Here is a 10,063-nt window from a genome sequence, read left to right on the forward strand (position 1 = left end):
CAACAAAAGGAAATCAAAAGCATCAAAATTGGCAAAGAGGAAGTCAAGGTCACTTTTTGCACATGACTTGTTATTATACACGGAAAACCCTATAGACGCCACCAAAAGTCTGTTAGAACTGATACATGAATTCAGCAAAGTCACAGAATACATAATTAATGTACCGGAATCATTTGCATTCTTATACACTAATAATGAAGCAACAGAAAGACAAATAAAGAAACTGATCCAATTCACAATTGCACCAAGAAGCATAAAATATCTAGGAATAAATCTAACCAAAGATGTAAAAGATCTGTATGCTGAAAACTATAGAAAGCTGATGAAGGAAATTGAAGAAGATACAAAGAAATGGAAAAACAGTCCATCCTCATGGATTGGAATATTTATATTTAATAAAATATTTACTTTAACAATATTTATATATTGTTGAAATGTCAATACTACCCAAAGCTCTCTACACATTCAGTGCAATCCTAATCAAAATGAAACCAGCTTTCTTCTCAAAGCTAGAACAAGGAATCCTAAAATTTGTATGGAATCACAAGAGACCCCGAATAGCCAAAGCAATTTTGAAGAAGACCAAAGCAGGAGGCATCACAATCCCAGACTTTAGCCTCTACTCCAGAGTTGTAACCATCAAGACAGCATGGTATTGGCACAAAAACAGACACATACACCAATGGAATAGAATAGAAACCCCAGAACTAGACCCAAAAAAGGATGGACAACTAATCTTTGACAAAGCAGGAAAGAATAGCCAATGGAAAAAAGACAGTCTCTTTAACAAATGGTGCTGGGAGAACTGGACAGCAACATGCAGAAGGTTGAAACTAGACCACTTTCTCACACCACTCACAAAAATAAATTCAAAATGGATAAAGGACCTGAATGTGAGACAGGAAACCATTAAAACCCTAGAGGAGAAAGCAGGAAAAAACCTCTCTGACCTCTGCTGCAGCAAGTTCTTACTTGACACATCCCAAAGGCAAGGGAATTCAAAGCAAAAATCAACTACTGGGACATCATGAAGATAAAAAGTTTCTGCACAGCAAAGGAAACAACCAACAAAACTAAAAGGCAACCAACGGAATGGGAAAAGATATTTGCAAATGACACATCAGACAACGGGCTAGGATCCAAAATCTATAAAGAGCTCACCGATCTCCACACCCAAAAAACAAATAATCCAGTGAAGACATGGGCAGAAGAAGTGAATAGACACTTCTCTAAAGAAGACATCCACATGGCCAAAAGACGCATGAAAAGATGCTCAACGTCGCTGCTCATCAGGGAAATACAAATCAAAACCATGCTCAGATACCACCTCACCCCAGTCAGCGTGGCTAAAATGAACAAATCAGGAGACTATAGATGCTGGAGAGGATGTGGAGAAATGGGAACCCTCTTGCACTGTTGGTGGGAATGCAAACTGGTGCAGCTGCTCTGGAAAACAGTGTGGAGGTTCCTCAAAAAATTAAAAATAGACCTACCCTATGACCCAGCAATAGCACTGCTAGGAATTTACCCAAGGGATACAGGAGTACTAATGCATAGGGGCACTTGTACCCCAATGTTTATAGCAGCACTCTCAACAATAGCCAAATTATGGAAAGAGCCTAAATGTCCATCAACTGATGAATGGATAAAGAAATTGTGGTTTATATACACAATGGAGTACTACATGGCAATGAGAAAGAATGAAATATGGCCCTTTGTAGCAACATGGATGGAACTGGAGAGCGTTATGCTAAGTGAAATAAGCCATACAGAGAAAGACAGATACCATATGGTTTCACTCTTATGTGGATCCTGAGAAACTTAACAGAAACCCATGGGGGAGTGGAAGGAAAAAAAAAAGAGGTTAGAGTGGGAGAGAGCCAAAGCATAAGAGACTGTTAAAAACTGAGAACAAACTGAGGGTTGATGGGTGGTGGGAGGGAGTGGAGGGTTGGTGATGGGTATTGAGGAGGGCATCTGTTGGGATGAGCACTGGGTGTTGTATGGAAACCAATTTGACAATAAACTTCATATATTGAAAAAAAAAAGGCACCACCAGTATGTACTACATGCCAGACATTGTGCTGGGCACTTTGCATATATCGTTCGGTCTTGGGAACAAGCCTGTGACAAACATCATATCTCTATTCCCTTGCATAGGCAACTGAGACTCAGTACCCTAGAATGGTCTAGCCATTGGCACTTGGGCCAGTCTACTCAAAGGATGTGTAATTGTTTCAGGCCTTCCGAAAATCCACTGGGATGATGTAGACTTCCTTAAACTCTACTCTGGGATCTCCCCATCCTTGGCACAGGACACAGAGGAGGCCTATCAGAATACAACCTGTGACTTGCTGGTAACACTGTGGATGCAGAACCCTGAGCATATCACACCCCAAATCTTCACCATAAAGTGGGCTTGTGTGGGCCTCACTGGAGTAGACACTGTATCAGCAAAACTATCTCCAAGTTTAAGGAGAGGGTCATGAGGAAAGGGGGATCCCCAGAATGATTCACCTGCAAAGTTTGTTTGTCTCCTTTTTGGGCTATTACCCTGGAGGAGGTAGGGTGTGAGAGGTCAGTGGGATGACAAGGCAGAAAAGACAACAAATCCTTCGTTCCATTCTCTAGCTCACATTTCTTCAGTATGTCATCATTTCCTAGGAATTGTCAACACTCCATCTCAAGGTATCTTGTAGCCATCTCTTACCAAAATAAAATTAAAAAAAAAGGATTTGATCCTGGAAATCTGTGCCCAGTGGTCTGGTGTCACAAACCCTTGGTAGGCCTTTTAGAAGAAAGCTGTTTTTCCAAGGATAAGGAATTTTCTTTAGGGAATTCTGGAACTTTCTCTGATAATTGGTATAAAGTATATTGTCTGTTTGTCTCTTCTTCTCTTCTTCCTGCCTGCATTTTGATGTTTTAAATGGCTATTATCACTCTAGCCTTAGAAATTTAAAAACAAGCTTGCATTTGCTTCTAGTACCCACAGTGGAATCTGTGAACTACACACTTCTTTTCTCTGAGTATCTCTTTTCTAAGAGTTTTTATAATTTAATTTATGTTGAGAAAGAGAGTGAGTGGGGGAGGGGCAGAGAGAGAGAGAGAGGGAGACAGAGAATCCCAAGCAGGCTCCACACTGCCAGCATGAAGCCAGCATAGGACTAGAACTCATGAACTGTGAGACCATGATCTGAGCCAAAATCAAGTGTCAGACATTTAACTGACTGAGCTACCCAGGCACCCCTTCCCTGAGTATCTGTTGATCAAAGGCCAGGATTTGTTAGTGCTGTTGTTTGCTTAATAGGAACTACCCACTCTCATCACAGATTTACCTGTTCCTTTCTGAAGTCCAAGGCTGCTAGAGTATAATGTTCTTTGTTGTATGCCATATCCTACTTCTACCTCCTGGTCTCCAGCCACGCAGAGAGATCTCAGAAAGGGTGGTGAGGAAGCATGCTCACACAGATCTACTCTTACACTTAAAACTTATAAGGAAAATTCTCCCAGAAGCATGGACTGTTGAAGCTGGAAGGACCTTCAGAAGATCAGCCAATTTAACTCCCTAAGGTTAGAGAAGGGGACACAGTGAAGACTAGAAAGGCCAATGGCCTAGCCTAGGATGACTCAGTGAGTTGGGGGCTGAGCCTGGAACTAGAATCCACAGTTGCTGGTATATAAGTTATCATTCAGAATACTTCTTACTTTCTGAACTCCATCTTAGCCCTGGTACAGTTGACGGGATTGGATGTCTTAGCCAGCAGTCTGGCTACAAGATACCTTGAGTTGAAGAGCAGTCCATTGACTCCCTGCCCCTTGGAAAGGTCATTGTCCTCACCCAAGTGCCCAGCCCTAACAAGACAGCTTTGATCTGGGGAGGGAGGAGACCAGATCACCAGAGAAATTGGTTAAGTGACCAATGTCTCAGTGGCTCTCACTTCCAGGTGTGTTCCTCAATGTAATTCATTTGCCTACCCTGGCATAAATAAATTAGAGAATTGACTTTTCTTTATTGACAAATTTTACTTCCATAAATCTCTTTTAAACTACTGCTACAAGCCATAAGTGCATGTTAAGATAAAGGGTCCAAGAAGCTTCTCTGTATTTTATTTTGTAGACATGTGTGCCATGGGTTGTGATTCTAGACATATGTGTATGATATTTTGGCTCTTGAGATTTTTTTTTTCATAGTTTTCATGGAAGAATGAAATAAAGAGCAGGAATTTTGGAGAGTAACAGATGCGGATTCTAGTCCTAGTTTGAACTAATTGCATAAAGTTAGGAGAACTGCTTAATCATTCTGAGACTTGATTTCTCTAGCTGAAAAATGAGGGCGATCGTACCCGCTTCACCGGGTTATTGTGATATTTATATGAATTGATATGTGTAAAGTGCTTAGCTTAGTGCCTGGCACACACACTGAATGTATGCTTAGCCAACAGGACTTATTAACATCATTACCAAGTTCTGTTTTGTTCTACTTAGAGCATTGGGACGTCTAGTTATGTTGTAGCCACTCACCTGGGAAACAGTACACTATCCCCATAAGCCCTGTCCCAGATCGCCTATCCCTGTCCTTTTCTGTACTCCAAAACCAGTTTTGGAGTGTAGCTATCCTAAAGGGAAGCATAGAAATTGAAAGTTCCCTTTGCCCTCTGCTAGTCTGAGTACTTTCCTAATATCATGAGTAATGTATCTATATCTCTGCTTTTTTTGTGTTGTTTTATAATTATTTGATTCTATCACTGTGTCCAGCTAGACTTTATGTGGTCAAAAACTGTCTTAATCCTTTCTGGTCCCCAGGGACCAGCGTTAAATCTATAGCAGAGTGGGTGCTCAGGGAATATTTAAATAAATTAATAAATGAATGAGCACCCAGATGGTAAAGACAAGCATCCAAGCTCTTCTAATTATAAAAGGGCCTGCCTATTTCCTTAGATCACCACCTATATGGAGTCCCAGGTGTTTCTGGTAAGAAGTTTGGTTCCAAGTTCTGAGAAGTTTTTGTTTGTTTGTTTGTGTTTTTTCACACACCCATCCAAATTTGAGTTTACTTTCTGTTCTGTTTATGGCACAGAAACTTCCACCTTTATTATGTAACATAATCAATCTTAGAGTACATTGTATTGTGTATCTAGTTAGCAAAAGAGGAAAACCTCTCTGGACCATGGACTGGGGAATGAGAATGACGGAGAGTGCCAGTTTCTATTTTGCAAACAGCCTTAGGAGCTGAAACTCGGAGGTTCCAGAAGTGCGCCTTTCTCTGGAGCGAAGCTGGGAGCCATCTGTGTTTGCACTCCTTGGGAGGAAAATGCCCACCCCGGGGTGCTGTAGTGATTTCAGGGGCACATTGGAAGAGAACATCCCCTTCCTTGAGTACTTTGGGAAGAGTGTTTATTGCCTCCTCAAGGACAAAAGACCCTGCAGGTGCCAGCCAAAGGCCTTTTATCAGGAGGGTGGAGTGGCACTACACTAGAACAGGGTCCATGGGGTGCAGGGTCCTTTAAGACATCGCGTTTTGAATCCCAGCCAAGCACTTAGAAGGTGTGGGAGAACTGTGGAGCAGGGAAAGCTGACTGCCCTCGCTATTCTATGAAGCCTGCCTGAACAGCATGGTTTGAGACACCTGATTTGGGAGGAGAGATTCGGGTGTGGCCATTTTTCTCCCCAACACCAACACGGTGGGAATTCAGAGAGTAACACAGCAGCCCCTGGTGGAGAGGAGACCCACTTACACCAAACCCCGCCCCTCTGTGCCTGGCAACTGCTTATTTACTGGAGCAAGACTGACTGACCCAACACAGCCAGCCTATCCTCCAGACTAGCCACCAATCCCAGGAACCAATAGACAACTGTTTGTTTTTGTTTATCTGTTTGTCTTTTTCTTTTCTTTTCTTTTCTTTTCTTTTCTTTTCTTTTCTTTTCTTTTTCTTTCTACCCTCTTTTTTGTTTTCTTTTGGAATTAGGCTCATAGTTTCTGATTTATTTTTGGTCAATTCTTATATACACACGCACACACACACACACACACACATATATATACACACACACACAGACACACACACACACACACATATATATATATATATATATATATATATATATATATAGTTGATCAGGCATTTTTACTCTATTCTTTTTACACCTTTTCTATCTCTTCTTCTTCTTTAGTTTCCTTGTTCTTTCTCTGGATTTAGCCTTATAGTTTGATTCTCTGTTTGGACTTCTTTTCTCCCTTTATACTTTCCCCATTTTATGGAATCAAGCTCCACACCCCATTTTTCCTTTTTTTCCAGAGTTACTTTAACAAACAAATCAAAGCACATTTGGTTGAAGGTCCAAACACTGCACCACTACAAGCAAGGAGGAACTTTGCAGAGGACTGACCAATTGGCTAGATCAGCCAAAACACAACAGAGCGCATACAACATACACCAAAAACACTTCCTGAAGTGCCAGGCCCTAGACAGTGTATGACCTCTTTTTAATATAGTAGTATTCACAGGTGCAGGACACATAACAAACTATTGAAACATGCAAAAGACAATAACTTAGCCAAAGTGATGGAACAGAAGAATTCTCCCCAAAAGAAAATTCAGGAAGAAATCACAGACAGATAATTGCTCACAACAGATATAAACAATATATCTGAATAAGAATTTAGTATACTAGTCATAAGACTAATAGATGGGCTTGATAAAAGCATAGAAGACTGCAGAGAATCTATTGCTGCAGATGTCAAAGACCTAAGAACTAGTCGTGATGAATTAAGAAATGGTATAATGGCGCCCGGGTGACTCAGTTGGTTAAGTGTCTGACTTTGGCTCAGGTCATGATCTCACAGCTTGTGAGTTCAAGCCCTATGTCAGTCTCTGTGCTGACAGCTTGGATCCTGGAGCCTGCTTCAGATTCTGGGTTTCATTCTCTCTCTGCTCCTCCCCAACTTGTGCTCTGTCTCTCTATGAAAAAAAAATGTAAAGAAAAGCTAAATAAAAAAAGAAATGGTATAAATGAGATGCAAAATAAACTAGATAATGTGACAGGAAGAATAAAAGAAGCAGAGGAGAGAATAGGTGAAATAGAAGATTAAATTGTGGAAAATTATGAAGCTGAAAAAAGAGGGAAAGGAAATTACTGGACCATGAGGGGAGAATTAGAGAGCTAAGTGATTCCATGAAATGGAACAATATCTGTATCACAGGAATTCTAGAAGAAGAAGAGCGAGACAAAGGGGCAGGAGGTTTATTTGAACAAATTATAGCTGAGAACTTCCATAGTCTAGGGAAGGAAACAGGAATCCAAGTCCAAGAGGCACAGAGAACTCCCTTAAAATCAACAAAAACAGGTCAACACCATGACATATCATAGTGAAACTGGAAAAATAGATAAAGAGAGAATTCTGAAAGTAGCTAGGGAAAAATGGACCATAACCCACAAGGGTAGATACATAAGGGTAGTAGCAGACCTGTCCACTGAAACTTGGCAAGCCAGAAGGGAGCAGCAGGAAATATAAAATGTGCTGAATAGGAAAAATATGCAGCCAAGAATCCTTTATCAAGCAAGGCTGTCATTCAGATAGACAAAGGCTTTCCTAGACAAAGAAAAACTAAAAAAGTTCATGACAGCCCTAAACCAAACCAGCCCTGCAGGAGATCCTAAGGGGGGCTCTGTGAGTGGAAAGCAGCAAAGACTACAAAAGACCAGAGATGTCACCAGAAACACGAAATCTACAGATAACACAGTGACACTAAATTCATATCTTTCAATAATCACTCATGTAAATGGACTAAATGACTCAATCAAAATACATAGGGTATCAGAATGGATAAAAAACAAGATCTATCTATATGTTCCCTACAAGAGACTCACTTGAGACCTGAGGACACCTGCAGATTGAAAGTGAAGGGATGGAGAACCATCTATCATGCTAATAGACATCAAAAGAAAGACAGAGTAGGCACACTTATATCAGACAAACTAGATTTTAAAACAAAGATTGTAAGAAGAGATTAAGAAGGGCATTATATTATAATTAAGGGGTCTCTCTATCAAGAAGAGCTAACAATTATATATATTTGTGCCCCCAATGTGAACACCAAAATATATAAATCAATCACAAACATAAACAAACTTATTGATAATAATACTGTAACTATAAGTAACTTTAATATTTCACTTATAGAAATGGACAGATCATCTAGGCAGAAAATCAGTAAGGAAACAATGCCTCTGAATGACACATTGGATCATATGGACTTAACAAAGATATTCAGAATTTTTCATCCTAAAGCAGCAAAATATGCATTCTTCTCAAGAGCTCATGGAACAATCTCCAACATAGATCACATACTGGGTCACAAATAAACCCTCAACAAGTACAAAAATACTGATATCATACCATGCATATATTCAGATCATAAAGCTATGAAACTTGAAATCAACTGCAGAAAAAAAATTGGAAAGCCCCGAATTACATGGAGGTTAAAGAACATCCTATTAAAGAATGAATGAGTAAACCAAGAAATCATGAAGATATTAAAAAAAAATACATGGATGCAAATGAAAATGAAAACATAACAGTCCAAACACTTTGGGATGCAGCAAAGGCAGTCCTAAGAGGAAAATACATTGTAATTCAGACCTATCTCAAGAAGCAAGAAAGGTTCCAAATACACAACTTAACCTTACACAGAAAGTAGCTAGAAAAACAGAAGCAAATAAAGCCCAAAGCCAGCAGAAGAAGGTAAATAATAAAGATTGGAGCAGAAATAAACAATATAGAAGCCAAAAAAACCAACCAACCAAACAAACAAATGAAAAACAGTAGAACAGATCAATGAATCTAAGAGCTGGTTTTTAGAAATAATAAACAAAATTGATAAACCCCTAGCCAGACTTCCCAAAAAGAGAAGAGAGAAGACCCAAATAGATAAAATCACAAATGAAAAGAGGCAAGATCACAACCAACACCACAGAAATGCAAACAATTATTAGGGAATGCTATGAAAAATTATATGCCAACAACCTGGACAATCTGGAAAAAATGGACAACTTGATAGACACTCACTCACTACCAAAACACAAACAGGAAGAAATAGAAAATTTGAACAGACCCATAAATAGTGAAGAAATTGAATCAGTTATCAAAAATCTCCCAACAAGCAAGAGCCTAGGCCAGATGGCTTCCCAGGGGAATTCTATCAGACATATTGACCTGCCTCTAGACTGCTGGGTGGGTTTTACCTCCCAAGGCCTCAAATGCCATCTGAGTTTCAAGGAAAGGATTCCCAGAATGTTCAAATGTGGATGTACTTTGGAGATCTTATTTCGCCTCAGACCCAGAGACTTGTCTAAGGTAAGTTGAAGTTAGATCTGGGATTTGAATGCAAAAGAAAACACCTAGATGGTGCCTGGCCCAGAATAGGAACTCAAATGTTTATCTCATTTCTTCTTCCTGACTTTCTGGCCAGGGTTCTTCTTAGGGTGACCAGCCCATCCTTGTTTCCCTGGGATTTTCCCAGTGTTACCATCAAAAGTCCTGAATCCTGGAACCCTCACTTGGTCCTGGGTAGACCAGAACAGTAGGTAACCCTAGTTCTCTTACTGCTTTTGTATCACCACCTTGCTTCCCCTTGGGAACTTGCAGGCATAGTTGAAATTACTTCTCAAGAAAACACAATCTGAAATTTGTTTTTATTTTCACCTGAGACTGACATGTTTCACCAGCATTATGTCTTTGAATTTATAGATCACTTTACTGTTTTTAAGGGCTTTTATAGACATTGCCTGGTTTAATCCTCCATCTAGCTCTGTGAGGAAGATGATTATCAGTCTATCTTACAGACAAGGTATCTGTGGTTCAGGTAGGGTAGATAGCCTTCCCAAGGGCATGCAGTGTGTCTATGGTGTGGGGGCTGGGGGTGGGCAAGCAAACCCAGGGCTTCTGAAACTAGGTTCAGTGTGTTTCCCATGACACTCCCCATAACCCCTAAAACTTAGGCCCATGATTGCACTGTCTTACATTTTTGGGGGTTTCTCTGAGGACTAAGGCTAGGGCTATACA

The sequence above is a fragment of the Lynx canadensis genome, chromosome X, assembly GCF_007474595.2.
Source record: "Lynx canadensis isolate LIC74 chromosome X, mLynCan4.pri.v2, whole genome shotgun sequence".
Classification (NCBI taxonomy): domain Eukaryota; kingdom Metazoa; phylum Chordata; class Mammalia; order Carnivora; family Felidae; genus Lynx; species Lynx canadensis.